The 24,182-nt window shown below is 41.8% G+C and overlaps 1 protein-coding gene across 4 annotated transcripts in view; it reads right to left on the bottom strand.

Annotated features, from left to right (window-relative positions):
- The window catches only part of LOC144683356 (plasma membrane calcium-transporting ATPase 1-like), a 191,032-nt gene that overhangs the window by 142,940 nt on the left and 23,910 nt on the right, over window positions 1–24,182 (bottom strand). For 2 of the 4 annotated variants that reach the window (XM_078546293.1, XM_078546296.1), the window contains exon 1: window positions 4,833–4,987. The exons of the other annotated variants lie outside the window; for them this stretch is intronic. The gene's annotated coding sequence lies outside the window, so the exon portion shown is untranslated. Of the gene's footprint in view, window positions 1–4,832; window positions 4,988–24,182 lie in introns of those variants that run through there. 4 annotated transcript variants of the gene reach the window in all.

Here is a 24,182-nt window from a genome sequence, read left to right as displayed (position 1 = left end):
TCCGCCTGCCCTCCCCTCCCCAATAAACTGTATCTTTGGGGTATAAATATTTGAAGCAGTGCAAATGTACACTTGCGAGCAAGTATGGTCCTCCAGTGCATCAATGAGGCAAATTTAATATTTTAAATCATACATGGTCACCAATCAAGAGTTATACGAGAAACACATGCTACAAACTTAATCATTCCATAATCAAAATACCGCTACTTTTACTATGAACTTCCCAGCTAAGCATTCTACTTTACACATGGGGCTGTATGCAATGATCATACATTGAGGCTAGAAACTACAACTAGATTCTTAACACTTCAGCCCCAGGCCCTCAACAACCAGAAGGTCCTCCTTCTATTAATTAGTGTCTCTCCCTTCCTTTATTGGAAACTCAGCTCATTGACAAGCTCAGCTCTACCAATAGATGCTCTTCCCTCCACCCCAAGCCCCTAAATTTATGATTTTTGTCCTCTTCCAATTAAACTTCAGTTACTTAAAAATGAATGAACCGTTCCTTTAAGTGCATATAACCTGCAATGGTAAGTGTAGTGAGGCACCTCATCTACTGCACCAAAAAACTTATCTGTATTGCATTTCATGTAATGTCAAATTTATGTAATGTACTTTCACGAATGTTAATAAAGTATATTTTTAGGAAAGAAAACACTTCAAGCAAATTGAAAAGAAAATCTACGTTGCCAAGTAACTGAATTATTTCAATGCTTTCCACAACACTATTGTGCAACAGCAAAGCTAGCAATTGACTTTTTTCAAACTAATGTGTAGCCACACACATTTATATCTACCCATTACTGGGGTCAAGAAGCTTATCCACCAGATGGAATTGGGCAGACTTACAGTGAAGCAGCGTCACTCGCTGGCATTTCCTCACATTATGGAGAACTTTGAAACCAAAATGCACACAAATGAGGACCAATTTTGGATGCATTTCACTACATTCTGAAGTCTAGACTTGACTACAAATTCAATTCAATTCTCAGCATGCAGTACTGTAATACTATTAACATTTAAAATGAACAGAGAAATCCACACTGCACTTTTAATGGTTTTTTAAGAATTTCTTTCATGGGATATGGGTGTCGCTGGCAGGGACAGCATTTGTTGCCCACTGCTAATTGCCCTGGAACTGAGTGGTTCGCTTGGCCATTTCAGAGGGCAGTTAAGAATCAACCAGATTACAGTACTGTGGATCTGGAGTCACATGTAGGCCAGGCCAGGTAAGGGTGGCAGATTTCCTTCCCAAAGAACATTAATGAACCAGATGGGTTTTTACAACAATCAATGATAGTCTCATGGTCACCATGAAACTGAGACTAGCTTTCAATTCCAGATTTAATCGCATCAGAGATAGAATATTTGTGGAAGGGTGGGAGATGGGGGCTGGGTAAAAAAATAAAAGGGAAATAATGCATGGAAGTCCATGCATTAAGCATCCTAGCCTAAATGTATATGTTTTTTATTCATTCATGGGACGTGGGCTTCACTGGCTGGGCCAGCATTTATTGCCCACCCCTAGTCGCCCTTGAGAAGGTGGCGGTGAGCTGCCTTCTTGAGCCGCTGCAGTCCATGTGGTGTGGGTATACCCACAGTGCCGTTAGGAAGGGAGTTCCAGGATTTTGACCCAGCGACAGTGAAGGAATGGCGATATATTTCCAAGTCAAGATGGTGAGTGACTTTGAGGGGAACTTCCAGGTGGTGCTGTACCAATCTATCTGCTGCCCTTGTCCTTCTAGATGGTAGTGGCTGTGAGTTTGAAGGTGCTGTCTCAGAAGCTTTGGTGAATTCCTGCAGTGCATCTGGTAGATGGTACACTCTGTTGCTACTGCGTGTCGGTGGTGGAGGGAGTGAATGTTTGTGGATGTGATCCAATCAAGTGAACTGCTTTGTCCTGGATGGTGTCAAGCTTCTTGAGTGTTGTGGGAGCTGCACTTATCCAGGCAAGTGGAGAGTATTCCATTACACTCCTGACTTGTGCCTTGTAGATGGTGGACAGGCTTTGGGAAGTCAGGAGGTGGGTTACTCATCGCACTATTCCTAGCCTCTGACCTGGTCTTGTGGCCATAGTATTTATATGGCTAGTCCAGTTCAGTTTCTGGTCAATGGTAATGCCCAGGATGATGATAGTGGGGGATTCAGTGATGGTAATGCCATTGAACATCAAAGGGCGATGGTTAGATTATCTCTTGTTGGAGATTGTCATTGACTGGCACTTGGCGGTGTGAATGTTACTTGCACTTGTCAGCTCAAGCCTGGATATTGTCCAGGTCTTGCTGCATTTGGACATGGACTGCTTCAATATCCGAGGAGTCACGAATGGTGCTGAACATTGTGCGATCATCAGCAAACATTCCCACTTCTGTCCTTATGATGGAAGGAAGGCCATTGATGAAGTAGCTGAAGATGGTTGGGTCACAGACACTACCCTGAGGAATTCCTGCAGTGACTGTCCTGCAGCTGGGTTGACTGACCTCCAATAGCCACAACCGTCTTCCTTTGTGCTGGGTATGACTCCAACCAGCGGAGAGTTTTCCCCGATTCCCATTGACTCCAGTTTTGCTAGGGCTCCTTGATGCCACCCTCGGTCAAATGCTGCCTTGATGCCAAGGGCAGTCGCTCTCACCTCACCTTGGGAGTTCAGCTCTTTTGTCCATGTTTGAACCAAGGCTGTAATGAGATCAGGAGCTGAGTGGCCCTGCCGGGACCCAAACTGGGCATCAGTGAGCAGGTTATTGCTAAACAAGTGCCACTTGACAACACTGTTGATGACCCCTTCCATCACTTTGCTGATGATGGAGAGTAGACTGATAGGGCAGTAATTGGCAATTCGAGTCCTCCTACACTAAGGTGGCTGCAACATGTGCCACCCACAAGGTTCACCACACAGCAACGATTCACAACTTCAACAGCACCTTCCAAACCTACAGCTCCACCACCTAGAAGGACAACAGCAGCAGGTCTATGGGGTCACCATCGCCTGCAAGTTCCGCTCCAAGCCATTATGAAAGACATGTGTCGCCATTCAGTATCACTGGGTCCAAAACCCTGGAACACGCTGCCTAACAGAGTTATGGCAGCACCTTCACACCACACGGTCTGCAGCCATTCTAGAAGATGGCTCACTGCCACCTTGTCAAGGGCTACTAGGGAATAGGCAATAAATGCTAGCCTTGCCATCAATGCCCACATCCCAAGAATTCCTCAATTTCTCAATTATAGAGCACCGAATCAAGGCACAATCAGAAATACAGATCACTATTTCAACTGAAATTCTGGTTTGCATACCAAATTAACTGGCTGGCAGCAATACTTCACAAGAGCCAAGGTAGTTCTGCCCACCTCCTGTCACAGAACAGATAAATGAAAGGAAGCAGTATTTAAACAACACCTCCTTCCCACCCCACACTTCATTCAGTATGTTCCCTATCTTTTTCTGTGCAGAACTTCCTTCATTCGCCAACACCACCATTCGCCAAGGCCACTACTCCCAAATCCCAATACAGAAACTGCAGAGTTAATTCTGAAATGTAAAAAAAAAACAATCATGAACAAAAGCAAAACAAGTGCAAGTTTCTACATAATTGATGTTCTGATTCTGATCCCTTATGATTTAACCCTTGTACACAACAGCTACAATGGGACCACCAGGACAACATTAATACTTCTAATGCTACCAAAGTTGAACTGCTTTTGGTTTCAGTATTTTCAGAGAGACAAATGTCAAACCAGGGCAAAACTCAAAAATATACTTCTTCATGCAAGCTTCAGCATATAATGCAGTGTTTTCCCACAGCACAAACCTATTGAGGATATTTAATGGCAATTGATTTTTCATTCTATGAGCAAGGGAGACTCCATTTAAAGAGGGTTTAACTTGGGGGCTGTTCCAGGATAAATGGTGTAAAAATACATTAGATTTGCATTTAGAGTTAATAAAGTTTTAATTCTGAAAATATTTGTGGCAAAGTCCTTCCCCTTCACCAATTGAGGACACAAGTCTACACAATCCCCCTCCAGGCACATATCAACACAGTTGCTTGGTCTAGCCAACAGGTGGCACACACATGACCACTGTTTAGTAGGCGACCCTTAATAGCCTGGTCTCTCTCCCTTCCCTCAGACACCTGGCCAAATTGACACACTTGTCAATAAACACCACCACCACCCCCCCACCCGAGAGGACAACTGCAAAGCAGTAAATCAAAACAAGAATTCAAAGCTGAGTCACCCAATTGAGAATCTGGAAACAGACTGGTGTTGTAGCTATCAAGCCACCTGTTTGTCACTTTTATAACAGCTCCTGTAACCCTATCAGTGCCAAAAGATTTTATATCTTACACAAGCATCTCACTAGCATTTGTTGAATAAACACAGAGCTAGCTTTAAGACAGCCTTCTGTGTACGGTAACTAAGTGTTTAAGTAAGCTACTCACACGCATGATATTCGTGAGCTGCAATTTCCAAATCAGCAAAGACTTGTTTCATTTAAATTCAATGCTATGTTGCATCCTGATATCTCCCTCAAAAACACCGGCAAGTCATCTCAGCAGAAAACAAAAATTACTTGCTGCTGTCCTCAATGCAACACCGCCAAACCCTGAACCAAAAAAGGTTCTGAGAATGAGAATTTTGTTTTTTTTTAAAAACAGCCATACAATGAAATGAAACACACTTTGTGACACAGACCATTTAACACTGTCCTCTTGTAGAGTACACATATCTCTTGGAAACAGCATATGTTCAGTAATCAGTAATATGAAAGAGACATAATAATAGTAATCTCCATTCAACAAATTTAATTGTAGTAAGCAATTAAAAGTTACCTGCTAGCACCAGTGAGAACTGCCTTAAATCAATAAATCACGATTAGCTGACGAAACATTTGCTTTTCCCAAATGACACTGCTCATTCTCCATCTCCACCGTCACTGACAGAGGCCCAGAGGCCAGTCATGATGAGCTTTAGTTCCACATCGCCCACTCCCTACTCCTGATGGGGTCTGTTTATGTTTGGATGAAAAAGTGACTCAGCCGTGGGCCAGAGAAATCAGTTTTGTTCCGTGTAATGTGAGCAGCCAGGAAAATCTAGCAAACATCACTCTGCAGTTGCCTAGTCTAGGGAGACCAAGGCATGACTGCAATTCAAGCACAGGCAATTCCTTAGAAAATACTTGACGTTCTAATAAGGGAAGGGCTATTGAAAACATTCAACATCCTTCTTTCCTAGTCGCTGATCTCTTTGGCTGTTAAAAACATACTGAGTCAAACAATTATTCTCACAGTTAAACAGATTAGGATAATGTTGGCACTCATTAAAATAGGTTAAAGAATTTCACCATCAATACCCATTTTAAACAATCAGCTGCAAAGAATTAAACAATATCCTTCAGTTTTGTTTGCTCTGATGATCCTACTTTAACTAGTTAAATGGTGAGCCCAATTTCCAGGAGGAGCAAAAAGAAAAACAGTAAAAGATTGCTTAGAGGAATTATCAAGCCAAATATTAGAAGAAACTCAATTAGCATGCTGACAGCTGATGCACCCTAGGCTAAATGACGACATCAATTAACGTTATTTTAGTTCCCTTACAAAGAATCAGAAATGCTCAAAGTCAGCACCTCCAGTCATTGCGAATCACTGTTCAATACTAAAAAAACAAACAGATATCCTGGCTGTAATTGTTTGCTTTGTTCCCTTCCCCCACACACCTCCACCAGCAACCCCACCCAGTCAAAAATCAGGTCCCTCTTCTCAAGTCTCTATATTTTAAACACAAGCCCACTTGTGTACACTGCAGTAACATTTAGCTCTGCCATCCCATTACAGCATTGGTTCAGGAGAGGACAGCCTGATCTCTCCTCTGTTTACTATCAATTACATTCTGTGGTCAAGCAGGAAATTTATTTCAGTTGGCATAATCTTTCCTTTTCCTCCCTGGCTGAAATGAAATGTTCCATCTGGCAGTCTGGCTCCTGAACTAGCGAAACACACCCACTGATGACAAGTCAGATTCAAGGTCAGTCACAATCGTGATCTCAACCCATAACTTGAGTTGACAGTCTTACCATTCTACTGCTGAAACTACTGCATTCCTTTAATAGTGGGATTTTCTGTGCGATTATGGAGCAGTGATTGAGATACTCCAAATTAAAGTGATGGTTGCTTATACTAATGCAGCTACAATAGAGGTGTCAGCTGTGGCTCAGTTCATAGCACCCTCGCCTTTGAATCAGAAGGTTGTGGGTTCATGTCCCACTCCCGGAAACCAAGAACTGTGAATGTACTCGAAAAGAGTTACATTCTGTGACTGTTGATAACTCGAAAGAGTTACAATCATAGGTGCAGTACAGACAACAACAGCTTACTTACATAGCACCTTTATCATAATGAAACCTCCCAAGGCACTCACAGTAGCATTATAAAACAAAAAGTACAACACCGAGCCACATAAGGGGATATTAGGTCAGCTGACCAAAAGCTTGGTAAAAAAAGAGGTAGATTTCAAGAAGTGTCTTAAAGGAGGAAAGCGAGGTAGACAGATGGAGAGGTGCAGGGAGGGAATTCCAGAGTTTGGGGCCTAAGCAACTGAAGACACAATCTCCAATGGTGGAGCAACTAATTTTAGGAATGCACAAGAGGCCAGAATTAGGGAAGTGCAGATATTTCGAAGGGTCGTGGGGTTGGGGAAATTACAGGGATAGGGAGGAGCAAAACCATGGAGGATTTGAAAGCAAGGATGAGAATTTTAAAATGAAGGTGTTGCTTGACGGATAGCTAATGTAGTCAGTCAGTCAGCACAGGGGTGATTGGGGAACAGGACTTACTGCGAGTTACACGGTCAGCAGAATCTTGGATGACCTCAAGTTTACGGAGGGTAGAATGTGGGAGAACAGCCAGGAGCGCATTGGAATAGTTGAGTCTAGAGTTAACAAAGGCATGAAAATGAGGGTTTCAGCAAGAGAGGAGCTGAGACAGGGGCAAGGTTGAGCTTATAGAATTGCAGGACAACCTGCAATTTACCCAGTTATCAGTGTGGAACCAGAAAGATAGTCTGAGGACCAAGTAATGCACTAGAATGGACCAAGCAGGCACATTTGGTATCAGGTGGTTCCCCATTCGCACAACAGACAAGGTGAGCCCATGTTGGGCTGAGCTACTTCAGAAATGGAAAAAAAACAGAAGCATGAACAAAACACTTACGAGTTTGCATTTCTAAAAGTAAAATGTTTTAAAGTAAGGAGGTCTTGATGTTTTGGACAGAAACTTTAAAAAAATGAAGCAATAAGCATTTTATAATGAATCAATGCATAACTGTGCACAAGTGACACTTCTGGAGTGGATGAATTACTCTGGTCACCATGTGTAATGAGATCAATACATTCAAAAAGAACTATTCTTCATATTTACCTGCAATATCCTGAAGTTCATCTTTTAATAGAGCGCAAATGTTTATGGAAATCACATTTTTACTAGTGTTTAGTGTTCAAAATATACAGAAGCTGAACTGCAAGTTACAAGAATTCAGTCAACTCAGAAGTTTGCTAGATGTGAATAGTGCACAGTGGTGATACTTGAGAAATCTTAACGTACCATCGAAATTAAAAATCAACTTACTGAAGGGGGGAGGAGGGGAAAACAGAGGAAAGAAAATGCTGAACAGGTTAAAGGAACAATCATCTTCAACACACCATGGACAGCTTCTCTAACATTACATTTATTGCTGAGTACAACTCCTAGGAATCAGCCGCAAATTTCTCAAATGTTAGATATTTAAAAGCTGCAGTGACTGACTACATGGTGTGTGTGTTAACATCTACCCCACCAAAAAACCCTCCCTACAAAATTAAAATTATTTCAAGGCTGCAGTCTTTACTTGGCACTCAGATGATAGTTATACACTGCTTGACCTTCATTCTTGCAGTTTATAATGCCATCTGAACTGATGGATTAGATTACTTTCTTGCCAATTGCTCTCAGATATCCATTCTACTCTATTTCTGGAACACGCTTTTTGACGAGCAACCACCATGAAACTCAACTTACGAATTTTCGGTGTCTACCTTGCGTTATACACTTGAGATGTATTTGTCCTGCAGGAATCCACTGAACTATGTTAACGTAATCCACTATGCTGCAACTTTTAAAAAAAATCCATATGGGAATATTTCAATTAAAAAGTCAACCTACAGATGTTGATCGTGTTTGATCTGTTTGAAAAATGGATCCGCCCAGCTAAACGAGCCACATCCTTATCTTGACAGCTACACTGGCATGAATTAAATTTTCATGCCTTTGAACTTGCACTGCTGTGGACTGATCAAAGAATATAAACTCACTTTGCACTTTAAAAGCTGAAGAGCAATGAACAGACATGCCATTAGAAACAATTTGTCACACATGACATTTATGCAGCTTTCAGCAGCAAAATGAAAACATCTCAGCACCAGGACAGTGCTGCATGAGGTCCTCAGGGTAGTGCCCTAGGTCCAATCATCTTCGACTGCTTCATCAACGACCTTCCTTCCATCTTACAGTCAGATGAGGGGATGTGTACTGATGATTACACAGTGTTCAATGCAATTCGTAGCTCCTCAGATACTGAAGCAGTTCATGACCATATGCAGCAAGGCCTGGACAACATTCAGACTTGGGCTGATAAGTGGCAAGCAACATTCATGCCATACAAGTACCAGGCAATGACCATCTCCAACAAGTGAAAATCTCACCATCTTCCCATGATGATTAGTGGCAACACCATGACTGAATCCCTTGACTATCAACACCCTTTGACCAGAAAGTGAACTGGACCAGCCATATAAATACTGTGGCTACGGGTGCAGGTCAGAGGCTGGATATTCTGCAGAAAGTTAACTCACCTCCTGACTCCAAAACCCTTCAGGTCCACCATCTACATGGTACAAGTCAGGAGTGTGATAGAATACTCTCCACTTGCCCGGATGAGTGCAGCTCCAACAACACTCAAGCAGCTTGACACTATCCAGGACAAAGCAACCTGCTTGAGCAGCACTCCATCCACCACCTTAAACATTCACTCCCAACACCACCAGCACTGATGACCATCTAAAAAGTGCACTGCAGGAACTCATCAAGAATTTTTCGACAGCACCTTCCATAACTGTGACTTCTACCACCTAGAAGAGTGGTAGTGGGAGATGGTGGCATTGTAGTAATGTCACTGGGCTAGTAATGCTGAGGCCAGGGGACACAGGTTCAATTCCCAACACAGCAGCTGGTGGAATTTAAATTCAATTAATAATATGGAATATAAAGCTAGTCTTAGTAATAGTGACATAAAACTACTGATTGTCATAAAAATCCATCTGGTTCACTAATACCCTTCAGGGAAAGAAATCTGCCTTCCTTACATGTGACTCCAGATCCACAGCAATGTGGTAGCAAGCCACTCAGTTCAAGGTCAATTAGGGATGGGAAACAATCTTTTCTCCAAAAATATATTTTATTCATAAAATTTGTAAAAGTACATTCAAAACATTTTGATTTGAAAATGACAGCAAGTTCAATAAAATTCAGTCGGAAATCAACTTGTCTCCAGACAACATGTTTCACTAGGATGCCTCAAATAATTGTAAATACTCTTGATATTTACAACATACATTCCTCGTCAGGCATTTAGCCGAGGGGTTCCACACAGTTTCTAGTCCCTCGGCGTACTATGGCTGAAAGGGCTTTGACAGTGACCTTCCCCCATTGCGCCTCTGCGGCGGCTGCCCCAATGCTTTAGTGTATCCCTCAGAACATAGTCCTGGACCTTGGAATGTGCCAAGGTCAAGGACAACTCTTTGCAATGGGGGGACCAGCAAGTTTCAGGCAGACCAAAGAACATCTTTCACCGAGTTGATGATCCTCCAGCCACAGTTGATGTTTATCTCGGTGTGCGCCCCTGGGAACAGCCTGTAGCGCAGAGTGTCCTGTGTCACATGGTTGCTTGGGATGAACCCCGACAAAAACCACTGCATTTCTCTCCAGAGCTTCTTTGCAAAGGCACATTCCACAAGGAGGCAGACGATAGTTTCTTCCCCACCACAGCCACTTTGAGGGCAATGTGAAGAGGCGAGACTCAAGGTGTGTAGGAAGGATAAGACGGGAAGAGCCTTTCTCACCACCAGGCAAGCTGCATCTTGGTGCTTGTTTGAAAGTTTTGGTGACAAGACATTCTGAAAAATAACTGACAATCTGCTTAGGGAACCATCCGACAGGATCCACCATCTCCTTTTCCTGCAGGGCCTCTAGGGCGTTACATGCCGATCACTGCCTGATGGACTTGTGGTCAAAGGTGTTCTTCTGCATGACCTTTTCCACAAGGGACAGGTGGTACGGCACCGTCCAACTGCTCGAAGTATTCTAAGGCAACATGGCCAGATCCACCTGCAACACCGGGGACAGGTAGAACCTCAGCATGTAGTGACACTTGGGTGTTTACCGTGTGTCTAGGCACAGCTTGATGAAGCCATGCTAACCTTGCCAACAACGGCCACATCCCAAAGAATAAATGAAGAACAAGAGCAGCAGACACTAGGGTAAACACCACCACCTCCAAGTTACACACACCAGCCTGACTTGGATGTATATTGTGGCTTCGCCACTGACGCTGGGTCAAAATCCTGGAACTTTCCCCCCTAACAGCACTGTGGGTGTGCCTACACCATACGGACTTCAGTGGTTAAGCAGGCAGCTCACCACCACCTTCTCAAGGGCAGTTAGGGATGGACAATTAATGCTCACCTTATCAGCAACGCTCATATCCCATGAACAAATGGGGAAAAGGCTTAAAATCCAAACAATATCAAAGCCTCGGATGCCATTAAATTACAGCAATATTTGGGAATAAAACTGGGCAGTTTTACTCTGCTTTTATCTTGGACTACAAATGACACAACAATGCAGAGTTTCTTCCGAAGGAAAATTTTATTTTCTTTATTCTACAGTTAAGCTTAAATGTCCATTATAAACCATTCCCCCTTTCAATTATATAAACTTTGGCCTGAATTTTCACTCCCACATCAGGAGCACAAGAGTCAGTACATTTTCTGGCTCTGCAAACCAGATCCAGAAGCAAGTACCTGGAAGAAAGTGCCCAGGAGGTGGGATTTTCGTTCCCGAGTGGCAGGGTTCTCTGGGGGTCGGACCAGGTGACTCACAAATGAGCGCAGAGGCGGGCTGGGCGGAAGGCCTGCCTCGGTGCACTGGCACTTTGTCACAAGATTTTTAAAACAAAAAAAAAGCCTTCCAGCCCTCACCCATCAGCCCCTCCACACACTCCCCATCCATGCAAACCCATGCCATCTCATGCCCTCTACCCACACCCGTGGCCCCCAACCCTCTATTCCAACCTATGCCCCTCCACCCATCCCATGGCTGTTTATAGTCCCTATGCCAACAGTACCAACTCATGCCCCACCACTTACCATCCTTTGCATCTGTTATGCCAACTCACCCAGTATACATGGGAAGACCTCAGGAGCCAAAGTTGTAATTGCTTTTTAAAAAAAAAGTAGTCTGCAATTGACAATCTTTCAAAAAAACCTATTCACTACATTTAAATTCTGTCAACTACATAATCCCTATAGAAATAAACATTTCATTCAAGTGCTTAATATCCCTTATAAAACAAGCATTGGAACACACAGTCCCACTTCAAAGAGTCGCTTGGAATTGTCAAACTGTGGAATGAAAGCCATTCCACTGTGATAACAGAAGGTTGTAAAATCAGTCATGCAGTACAAATCCAGTAATTACAACCCTCAGCTTTATGTCAACAGAGTGACAGTGAAATTGCAAGCAATGATTTTTTTAAACACTTCACAGTTTTTCCAAAGATTTAAAGGGCAGGAGCTTTAAATGCCTCGACAGCTTGACAGTTGCTTTTGACAGTCCCAATGAGTTTATGCGCTTTTTACACACAATTATGTCCACTTCTAACAATCCCAAACTGCACTTTACCTCTCCCAAAGGTATTCTGGGACCATATCCAAAGGGGGTATCCTACCTCTCCAAAAAGGTATCTCACCTCTCCAAAGGGCTCTGCAGTTTGGATCTGTTCCTACCAAGTCTAATCTGCACGTCTCTATTTTAATATTCTCAAGCGTGTTTTCGAATCCCTCCATGACATTCCCCCCTCCCTACCTGTGTAATCTCCTCCAACCCTACATCTCTCCAAGATAGCCACACTCCTCCAGTTCGGGCCTCTTGAGCATTCCCAATTTTAATTGTACTACCATCGGTGACCATGTCTTCAGCTGCCTGGGCCCTTAGCTCTGGAATTCCCTCCCTAACTCTCTCCACCTTGCTAACTCACTTTTCTCCTTTAAAACGCTCCTTCAAACAACACTTTTGACCAAGTTTTTGGTCATCTGCCCCAATATCTCCTTATGTAACTCAGTGTTGAATTTTGCTTTATAACGAGTCATTTTATTACATTAAACATACTATATGAATACAATTTGTTGCAAGGTTTACATAAAAGTATTTGATCATAGTTCAGAGATTTCAATTGCACACATACCTGTTCCAATGATCTACTTATAAACAATGTCCGTTCTCTTTATACATGACTAAATTTTGTCCTTGAAAACTCTAAATGACGATTCAAAAAATTAGACGATTTAGATCCAAACAGTACATATGCCTGAACGAATGAAGGAAACCTACACAAAGCTGTTTATAAGCAGGGTGAGTTTCTCAAATCGTGAAGGGTACGATGTAGCAAAGTATTAAATGCGCAAGACCTTGCCAGCAAGCCAAATTTGCCATTTTGTTTTGCAATTAATAGAATGAATACTGATGAAAATTGAGAAAGGCAAATTTGATTTCAAGAAAATGCATGTGGTTTTAATCAGCTAAATGGTTTTGGTTTGGTTTATTAAATAGTGATAAAGCATCCACAATCATTTCTATAATACACTAATGTACTTCAGTTGATAGTTAACCCATCCCAAATTAACTTAATCTGCTGCATCAGCAACATAAGTGATAAGGTTGATTTGACAATGCTCAATTGATATAAAATGGTTCATCCGGTAACTATCCGAAATGCTAATTGAACAAAAATAGACAAACGAGAGGCACAATTTTAACCCTGTCCATCCAATGAGAACAGGGCAGACTGGTTGTTAACATAAGTGTACTGTGTCACTGATAAACCTGCACCTGGCATCATTTTAACCATGTACTTTTTGAAGGCTGCTGAGGGTTGGGGGCTAACACATCTATACATGATAGAAGTCACACCCAGTGCCAAACCAGCCAGTTAAACCCAGCATGACTTGTGCCTCTGAAATGCTCAGGCAGTATTTAAAGGGGTACTTCCCTGCAGCTAATTGGATCACAGGATCGTTGCGCCAATTCGATCGCTTGGAGAGCTTCCACCTTCCAAATTGCCTCTTTCACACTTTGATTTTGCCTCTTCACTCTCGGTAAGCTTTATCTGCTTATAATGGGCGCTATTTATTATCGGTTTCATTTGTAAGGAGGAACAGTTACAGGAAGAATCGCAACAGCAGCTCAAATAACCAGCACCTGCACCTATTAAAAGACAGCAGGTAATGGGGTTGCCTGTAGCAAGACATACTGGGCACAAGCCAACAATCACTTTCTTGGAACTGTCCGAACAGCAGTGCATCAGGAGCATTGCACGTCCCCAGGCAGGCTGCTATAGGCCTTGTGCCAGCAGGTCAGTAGCTGTCAAAGTCATCACAGCCCTCAACTTGTTCACAAATGGCTCCTTTCAGTCTACTGCAGGGACATCTCCACAATCTGCAGTACACAACTGCAGTAAGAAGCAAGTCACTGACACCGTGTTTGCCAGAGCTGAGCGACACATCATCTTCCACAATGACCAAAGTCCACACGAGACAGCTCGAGAATTTGCAGCGGTGGCTGCCTTCCCTCACAGCCAGGCCATCACTCGTTGCACATATTTTACAAGCAGGGCATCAGAACACCAGCATGCTTCAATAGGAAAGCCCACCACTCCATTAACATATATCTAGGGTGAGATTTTAATGCACTCAAAACCCATTCACTTAGGAGTTAAAAATTGGGTACCTGGTGTCTGGTAACAGAAAACAAAACATGCAAGATACCCAAGGAGATATCATGAAGTAGCTAGCCTAAGAGTCCACCATCTCAATAATTCACCTGCCCAGTAATGTGGCAGGACAGCTGCTGGGGGCAAGAGTAATAACCCTCGCATGTGTGGCTCATGTCATCCCTCTGCAACCCAGCATGCCTATGGAGCAAGAAGATCGTTACTGAGCACATCACAGGACTGCTGCAGCAGGGGTTTTGGTGTCTTGTCAGATCTGAAGGTTCCTGACAATACGCCTCCTGCATTGTAATAGTCTGCTGCATGCTGCACAGCCTCACACTACAAAGGTCTGCATTAGGGAGAGGCACAGCGGATGCAGCCTTCATCAGAGGAGGAAAACTAGGGATAAGGCAGCGAAGCAACTGAAAAGGAGAAGACCAATTTAATGCCTTGCAGCAAGAGATGTGAAGGAGCAACTCGTTGCACAGTGATTCTGATGACCTGGCCATTCCTCTGTATCAGAAACTTACACTCCTTCTCCACTGTACTCATCCTCCATTAAAGAGCATTCTGGCAATCTCTCAACTCAATGACATTCTGACAATGCAGGCTCGAGCGTTACTCTTAAACAAAAATACAGACTAAAGTGCAAAAGTGCCAAATGCAATAAAGGTGATTAACTTAATGGCAAACATATTAATTATTTCCAACTCATCTAATCACTTAAGTGGTCAACACATAGTGCTTTTTTTAAAAAACGTTTTGGGTCATAGTTGTCTGCTCAATGAAGCTCCAAGATATTGGTTATGATTCTGAGGCCCAGCTCGCAAGTAAAATGTCAAACCACTTATCTGCTAAGAGATAAGTACTTTAAAATTACTGTAAATTCAAGCATTTTCCAAAGAAAGCCATGAGCTAAGAGACCAAAACAGATTACCTATAGAGGGCTCCACATGGGTTAGTTGCGATCACAAGCATTAAGAAATGTCCATGGTTTGAATTGTTTGAATGGCTGGAGGAGTTAACCACAGACTCAAACCTTGTGAAGCCCTCTGCAGCCTACGGTACCTCTCCCTCTCTTAGCTGCTGGCTTCTCTTTGCAAAAATCACCTGACATTTGGGTGTTTCTACACAGACGAGAAACAATCTAACACCACAAATCAATATTCTGGTTCTTCACCACATATTTGTCTCAAAATGGTTGATTGTAAACCATTTATATGGCAGAGTTGACAGGCAAAGGTGCACGGAGGAGGGAGCAGCAGCCAGGCACATTGTGGTGCTGGCCCTTCCTTTGTATATCACTGCCCTAAACAGCAGCACATCACAGATTGGAGAATTCACTGTGTTGAGGGGGATGAAAGTGGAAATCATAGGTGCAAACTCATGTCCCATTATTCCACACCATAAAACTTAAGTTTAACATCCTTTAGCACTGTTCTTTTAACTTAGACCTTTCATTTTGAATTACTTCAATTAGATCCTCAAACCTCCAAAAAACCAAAACTTGACGCTCAACTAAGTATCAAAGCCTATGACTCAAAACAGAATTCTTGGAGAAAACCAGCTCCCAAGTTGTGCACTCTGCAGTTATTCTTTATATGGGTCTTGTTGAAAACACCAATATCTATGCCAATCACAGGTCAAAATTCAAAGCATTTAATAGGGACAAGCCTGCACTTGGCAGGCAATGTTAATGAGCTCCAAGTGATAACTTATAGGCCAGTCAAGATCTAAAGAAACTAAATTGGAAGCACATGCTGCAGCCAAATGAGTTGAAACCCATTTATAAACTCTAATCTTGAGAGACTAATTTAATTTATGTGAAGGATCAGGAAAAGTGGCTGGGTTACCCTAAAATTAAAAGTCAGTATCCACAACCATATTCCAAAACAGAACAGAAATCCTTAAATGTGGCAGCACAGAACTCGATAAAACTTCGCAAAATAAAATTAACTTTAAAAAATAGAGAAAAGCACTTTCAAATTTACATGGGTACCAATATAGTCAACAAGGCTATTAAAAGAATTCCCAACACCCCAAGCCCTTCAACCACCTCAAAAAACACTTCAAATGCACAAAAAGAAATATGCAGCATATTTTTGAAAATCAAGAGTTGAGAAATACCAGAGAACTAATATATATTAAATTAGAAGTTCTATTTCAAACAAAATAAAATCTAACGTACATCTTAAAAATCAGCACAATAAGTTTTAAAAACTGTTGTAATACTTTTTCGATGGTTCCTAGCCTTATATGAAATATTGATGTCTAAATCAGTGAATGGCATCCTACTGAAAAACTAATGTAACTCAAAATGCTTTATTATGGTAGGACTGCTACTTTCAGGTTTGTGGTTCTGGTTAAGTCTCCAAAAGCAACGGCATGATAAGTGTTGCAGATGCTTAGATATCTTTTAAGTGTAGGTCAGTCAGTACTGACGAAGAAAGCTGATTCTATACTAATGGCCATAGAGACTGGTCTCTTTATTTGAGCTGGAATCAGCCAATGGTCTTTTCCAGATAATGGTGCTAGATAACTATTTTTGGATTTTTTAATTCTCTTGGAGGGTAATATATTGATGATAATTTTTCTTCCTACCGTATGGCAACTTCAGGATAAAGTATTGGCAATAACCAAGTTAAAACAAAATCTGGTGTGGTAGGAAAGCCCACATAAGCAGATGGTCGGCAAAGAATCAAAGTCTGAGGTCAAACTAGGACATTACTTGGATATTTTGTAACTTCAAAAATAAAAGTATCAAACCACAATAAATTCTGTAGATTCTGTAAAACCCTGAGTTTGTGGAGCTGCCAAGTAATTCATTTACAGCAAATGTCATAAAATTGCGAGATGAGAAAATCGTGGCAGCCACAAAAAAGATCAATTTCCCACAGATGCCGAACGCCACAAAGTCAAAGAAATTAGCAATGGGTACGTTCAACAGGCTTAACTAGATCAACTACAAAAAGAAAGATTTTAAAAATGGCAAATGTTTCTTTTAGGGAAAGGTTTGTGGTCAGTAGTTCCCACCATCACTGCCTCATTGATTGAAATGCTCTATTGTGCAAGATTACAGATTTGATGATCAAATGGAGGATTTTTCCACCCAAAAATGATGGAAAGAGATAAGCATTTTTTAAAAATCTGTGCATCACATCATTAATTTTTTAAAGGATGAATTAATATCCTTGCCCATAAGGATCTTCCAGATAAGCTCAAGCTACAATACCCGGACACAAAGGGTGGGGTTTTCTGGCCCCGTCACAGGTGGGACCCGCTGAGGGCGAGGCGGCGCCCCAGCCAGAAGTCCGCTGACTTGCAACGGGACCAGAAGATCCTAGCGGCGGGCGGGTACAGAAAATCCCGCCCAAAAACTTACAGGAGGGACAGGATTTTTTCCTTCTATATTGTCCCGTTAAATGACAACACCTATATGCTGTTAGCAGCTTAAATATTTAAATGGAAACAGTGATAGGGGTTTGAAGGAAAAGAAGAATGAACTAGCGTATACTTAAAAAAAAACACTCACCCTTCCGGAACCGCTTCATCCAATTCAGTGTCGCGGGGAGTCAGAGCCCATCCCGACATGCAATGGATACTCGGTGGGGTACACCCAGGACAGGACGCCACACCATCACAGGGCACATACTCACACGTGCACGCACAGACACACACTAAGGGGCAATTTAACCGTAGCCAATCCACTTAACCATCGCTTTGGGCAGTGGGAGGAAACCAGAGCACCCGGCGGAAACCCACACAGACACAGGGAGAACTCCACACAGACAGACACCCGAGATCAGAATTGAACCCGGGTCTCTGGAGCTGTGTAGCAACAGCGCTAACCACTGCACCACCTAGAAAACCAATCTAGTCTAATTTACCATGGATCACAAGCCAGTCAGTCAAGTCAATTAAAGTAACTAAGGCAGTTACGGAACAGGAACACGTAAAACGTAGTACCATTATTTTACAGGATGGTTTAGTAACTACTTTTTTTTTAAAAGCAAAGTCAGCATATTAAACCCCCAATTCCTGTATTTGTGCAATATTATCTTCAAACCTATTCTCTACCTAACAACTACAACTTGTATTTATGTAGCTCCTTAACATAGTAAAATATCCCAAGGTGCTTCACAGGAATGTTAATCAAACAAAAATGTGACACCAAACCATAGAAGGAAATGTTTGAACAGGTGGCCAAAATCTCAGTCAAAGAGTCCAGTTTTAGAAAGGAGTGTCTTAAAGGAGGAGAAAAAGTTAGAAAGGTTTAGGAAGGGGGTTTCCAGAGCTTAGAGCTGCCAATGGTGGAACAATTAAATCAGGAATCGGCAGGAATACCAACATCTTAAAAGGGTGGAAAGGCTGGAGAAGGTCACAGAGATATGGAGGGACAAGGCCATGAAGGAATTTGAAAACAAAGATGAGAACTTAAAAGAGAGGCACTGACAAACCTGGAGCCAATGAGCATAGGGGTGATGGGTGAACTGGACTTAGTGCGAATTAAGATACTGGCAGCAGAGTTTTGGCTGAAGTCAAGTTTATGGAGAGTGCAAAGTGGGAGACCAGTCAGAACAGCATTGGAATAGTCAAGTCTAGAGCTATAAACATAGACGAATGTTTCAACAGCGGATAAACTAAGGCAGGGGTGGATATGGGCGATGTTACAAAGGGAAAAACTAGCAATCTTGGTGATGGAAAGGATATGGGTTCAGAAGGTCAGCTCATGGTCAAATAGGACACCAAGGTTGTGAACAGTCTGGTTCACCCTCAGGCAGGGAAAAAGGAATGGAGTTTGTAGCAATGGCAATGGCTTTTATTTTCTCAATACTTAACTGGGAGGAAATTTCTGCTCATCCAGTACTGAATGCCAAACAAACAGTGTTACTAATCAGATAGATCCTTGGAGACTCCAGAGGTAACAGCACGGAAGCAGGAAGAGAAGCCATGGAGGGTGAATTTCTGGCTAACATTCATCATAAAATGGAAATCTTTTTTCTACAAATACCGATAAATATTAAACTTATAGCTGAAAATGCTGCTAGTGCCCGTAGATGCTGTTAGTGCCTTAATGCCTAATTGCAATTTCATCTTAAAGCCAACATCAACACATTCAACATTTTAGGCAAAATGCCTTTGTTAATGCACTGGATTCAAATAGCTTCTTCTCATTACACACTACAGAGGACCGTGCGTGCCCACCATGTCACCATTCAGATCATAAATCGGCAGAAATAACACAAAGCAGACAAGGTCAGCAGCCAATTTGCTGCTTGTGCAGATGCTGTAAAATTAGTTTGATTATACTGAAGATTAGCATTTGTAGCTGTCTGTATGCAGTGGGATGGAACATACTGTAATTAAAATCAATACGTCACGGTACAGAGATTATAAGCAGCAATGGGGTCTCCCAGCAAACCGATGTTCTCCCAACTCAAGGAGATTGCAAATCCAACATTCCAAACCTGGTTTCTGATATTAAACCTTAACAGAGTACAAATCCCACCAAATTGCTTGAATTTTTTCCTATTTTGAAAGCTAAAAATCTGAATTCTACTGTGCAGTTTATCTATTTAACATTTAGCTTTACTTTTAAAAAAAATAAAATCTTATAGTTTCACAAGACAAATACTATACCTGCCATGTAAATGCATTCCCCTTCTGACTACATTAAAAATACAGCAGAATCAATATGTAAAAAGACACAGAAACAGATCATTTGGTCCATGAAATGTATGGTGTTTTTACCCCATGAACCACCCAATCTAATTCCACTCTCTTCCTCAAATCATTTGAGCCTTTAATATTCCTTTTTTTCAAGCAACTATGTAATCCCCTAAGGACTCTGATTCAATACTGGTTTCTGGCAGAGAATCCTAACCACTCTGTAGAGATTTTTTTTTCCTCTAAGCACCACTTTAATTATCTTAAACTTGTGCCCTCTTATTACCATCTCACCAAGCAGTGGAAACAAGCTATCAATTTAGATTATAATGTTCAAGAACTCTAACCCATCAAAATAACTTAGGTCGTCAAAAAAAAAAACAACTCTAAGTCTCTTCTCATAATTGCAAACCTTCATCCATGGGAACACTGCAGTGGATCTGCACCTTTTCCATTGTTTTAATATTTAAGATCGAGCAACCAAACCTGACAGTGCTCCAACTGCAGGCTTGTCTTGTGCAAGCTCAGAATTATCTTCTTGCTTTTGTATTCTAAACACAAGGGTAACTAATCAGCCCTTCTTTGGGGGGGAATAAAAAGACTCTCACCGCATGTGCTATAAAGGGAAATGCGCCGGATAATTCAGAAATGAAAGAACTGCTGGAGCAACACCACTCGCTTCAATGATTACCAGATGGAGGACACTGCTCACCGCCTTTACCACCAGAAGACATAGCCCACTGCATCATTACTTAGAACAAAGTAGTGCCCACTGAGTCACGACAACAACAGTTACTGCTTCAGGCTACAGCAGAATAAGTGTGTATGCTAGCATTGAAAGGCACAGTTTAGGAGACCGGAAAATGAAAATTGTAGCAGATGGGCTAATGGTTGTGGACACAGCTAGCTTTATAAGTTACATTTTATTGAAAGACATCACAGACTACAGAACCTATTGACCATCTCAAGAGATGTTTCCATTACTTTTAACTTTAGTTAACATCCTGGCTGTAATATATGACAGGACAGCAGCAGGGTTAACAGTAAGATTATTAGAATACATAACTATTCTACAAAACAGCAGGGAACAAAGCCATGTATCATCAAATGCTTTTATGGTTACTGGCAAAATGTCAAAAAAAGGTGCATGTATAAGTGAAGGAAGAGGAGCTCAGAAGCTACAACCTTGGGAATCTTTCCAGATTAGGAAGCAAAAATCCTCCAGCTGTCACACAGCTATCTATTCCAAAAAACAATTAACATTTCAATTCTAATGATGCAGTGTAGTCCCCTGTATTTCAACAAAGAGAAACTGCAGCTAGCTTCTGCAGAAGTAGTGATGTCAACATGCTAAGGTAGATTTTAAAAAGGCAACGCCATGGTTCATTAAATTCAGAGAATTTTCGGTGGTAAACATGGTTTAAGATTCAGGGAAATGTACAGTTAAATGGACAATATTCTTGCATTTTGAAAGTAATATTTCAAAAAAGATTACCAGCTATATTACTAGCATTGTCAATAGGGCAAAACGTCTGGCAATGCACCTTGAACATATAATCATTTGTGCTTTAAATTATGGATATAAGAAGTTATTAATTGCTGCAACAGGTTAAAATGCCACCATTATTTTTCAGACAGGTTTTCCCATCAAGCAGGCAATCTTTAAAAAAATTCACAGGATATGAACATTGGTAGCCAGGCCAGCACTTTTTCTATTCATTTATTGGATGTGGCTGTCACTGACTGAGCCAGCATTTATTGCCCATCACTAATTACTCTTGAGAGCTGCCTTTTTGAACTGCTGCAGTCCATGTATTGTAGGGACACCCACAGTGCAGCTTGCCATCTTAAAGGACATCATTATTTAAAGACCCATCTGGTTCACCAATCAGTAGTTTTGTGGTCACCATTACTGATACTAGCTTTTAATTCCTGATGTATTTAATTTAATGAATTCAAATTCTCCAGCTGCCATGGGGGAATTTGAAATGAGCTCTCCAGATCATTAGTCCAGGCAAAAACAAAAATAGCTGGAAAAACTCAGCAGGTCTGACAGCATCTGCGGAGAGGAATACAGTTAATGTTGAGTCCGTATGACTCTTCATCAGAACTAAGAAATATAGAAATGAGGTGAAATATAAGCTGGTTGAGGGGGGTGGGATAGGTAGAGCTGGATCAAGGGACAGTAATAGGCGGAGGCAAAGAAGAAATTGCCAAAGATGTCATAGACAAAAGGACAAAGGGGTGTTGATGGTGGTGATATTAGCTGAGGAATGTGCTAATGATGACATTAAGGGTGGAAAGCAGGGCGAGCAAGTGACAGATAACCCAAGTGGGGGTGGGGTGGGGGGAAAGGATCGAAATAGGCTAAAAAGGTGGAGATAAAACAATGGATGGAAATACATTTAAAAATAATGGAAATAGGTGGGAAAAGAAAAATATATATAAACAATAAATAAAAAATGATAAATTATTGGAAAAGGGGGGATCGGAAAGGGGGTGGGGATGGAGGAGAGAGTTCATGATCTGAAGTTGTTGAACTCAGTATTAAGTCCAGAAGGCTGTAAAGTGCCTAGTTGGAAGATGAGGTGCTGTTCCTCCAGTTTGCGTTGAGCTTCACTGGAATATTGCAGCAAGCCAAGGACGGACATGTGGGCATGAGAGCAGGGTGGTGTGTTGAAATGGCAAGCGACAGAGAAGGTCTGGGTAATGCCTGCGGACAGACAGAAGGTGTTCCGCAAAGCAATCACCCAGTGTGCGTTTGGTCTCTCCAATGTAGAGACCGCATTGGGAGCAATGACCATTGGGGTGGCTAGCCCAGCGCAAAAAGTGCACTGTAGCTGTGAATATCCCAGCATTCTATAGCACGGCAAGCTGGCTGCTAAACTACTCTTCTCCACTACTTAACTACCGATTTTCAGCTGTTAAGACAATTCAGTCCCTACTTTCCCCTGCACAATGGCACTTATAGGTCTGGAGAAGTGACACATGCACGAGTACAGAGGATGAAGAAAATATATTGATGCTTCTTAGTGCCTCACTATCTAGTTGCAGTATCTTCCAGTCTCACACTACCTCCTAATCCATTCTAAACTGCTCTAGTCAAGAGACTGCCAGAATCTTCTACTTCCTAGGGTTCACTACAAATGGTCTAACTCCTACACAACAGGCCCCTTAACGACTGCTTGGCATGACCTAAGGTCTTTACTAAAAATATTCATAGAAACACGGGATGTTATATAGTTTCAGGTTAGGTAATAGTCATCAGTAGACAGACACTGCAATCAAGGTGGCAAACGGATTACCACATTATGTTACAAGAAATAAATCATTCTCCATACTAAATAATTGCTTAGCTGAAAGCTTCAATTAGAATGATATAGATAGATGGATACATATATATGTGTCATGCATGCACACAACTTAACCTGGAGAGATCAAAAGCTAATCAAATAGGTGTGGAAGTTCCCCTCCAAGCCACTCACTATTCTGACTTGGAAATATATCGCTGTTCTTTTACTGTTGTTGGGTCAAAATCCTGGATCTCTCCGCACCCACCCCCCAACAGCGCTGCAGGTGTACCTACTCCACATTAGGGATGGGCAATAAATGCTGACCTACCCAGCCACACCCATGTCTCATGGATGAAGGAAAAAGGAATGGAAGGACCATCAAATGGTCTGAAATGTATGTATCCTGTCTGGAATTATTCACAGTATACATTATATCTATATCGGACTCTATATAGAAGTGAGAAAACATGTTGCTAAAGGGGGGAGATTCATTGTGATTCAAAGCAATGTGAAAACCCAGCAAAAAAAGAAAAAACAGGCACATACAAACTGATTTCACATAAAGCTGCTGCAATTTTTCATTGGTCTACTCTTGTCTGACATACATGGGAAGACAATGTTGCTTGTGTTTACACAGGATGACTGAAATCTTGACCGGTTGAATTGTGACATGCTGTGCTGTGAGGAGAGATCTACACTGAGCAACGGGTCAAAACAAATATATTATACTCCACACCTGCAACCTCAAGATTAAACTGTGCTGCCTCTACTGATCAACACACACCCTGGGAACGCAAAGGCAGGTTTTCAACCCATTGCATCAATTCATAGAATCCTACAGCACAGGAGGCCACTCAGCCTATCGTTTGCCAGCTCTTTGATACAGATATCCAATTTATTCCAATCTGCTGCCCTTTTCCCATAGCCGAGTTTTCCTTTTCAAGCAGTTAACCAATTCGTTTCTGCAAATTATTACTGTGTCTGGTTTAGCCACCCTTTCAGGCAGTTCATTCCAGTGCCAAAAAAAATTGTTTCAATTAAGATCTGAGCACCTACCAAATCTTCCCTTAATCTTCTTTATTCCAAAGGGAGCCACCCTACTTTCTATGTAACTTAAGTCCCTCAGCCCGGTACCATTCTAGTAAA

This window comes from Cetorhinus maximus, chromosome 8 (assembly GCF_964194155.1).
Source record: "Cetorhinus maximus chromosome 8, sCetMax3.hap1.1, whole genome shotgun sequence".
NCBI lineage: Eukaryota > Metazoa > Chordata > Chondrichthyes > Lamniformes > Cetorhinidae > Cetorhinus > Cetorhinus maximus.
The sequence above is the reverse complement of the archived record's forward strand: the minus strand, read 5'-3'. Positions and strand labels throughout refer to the sequence as shown.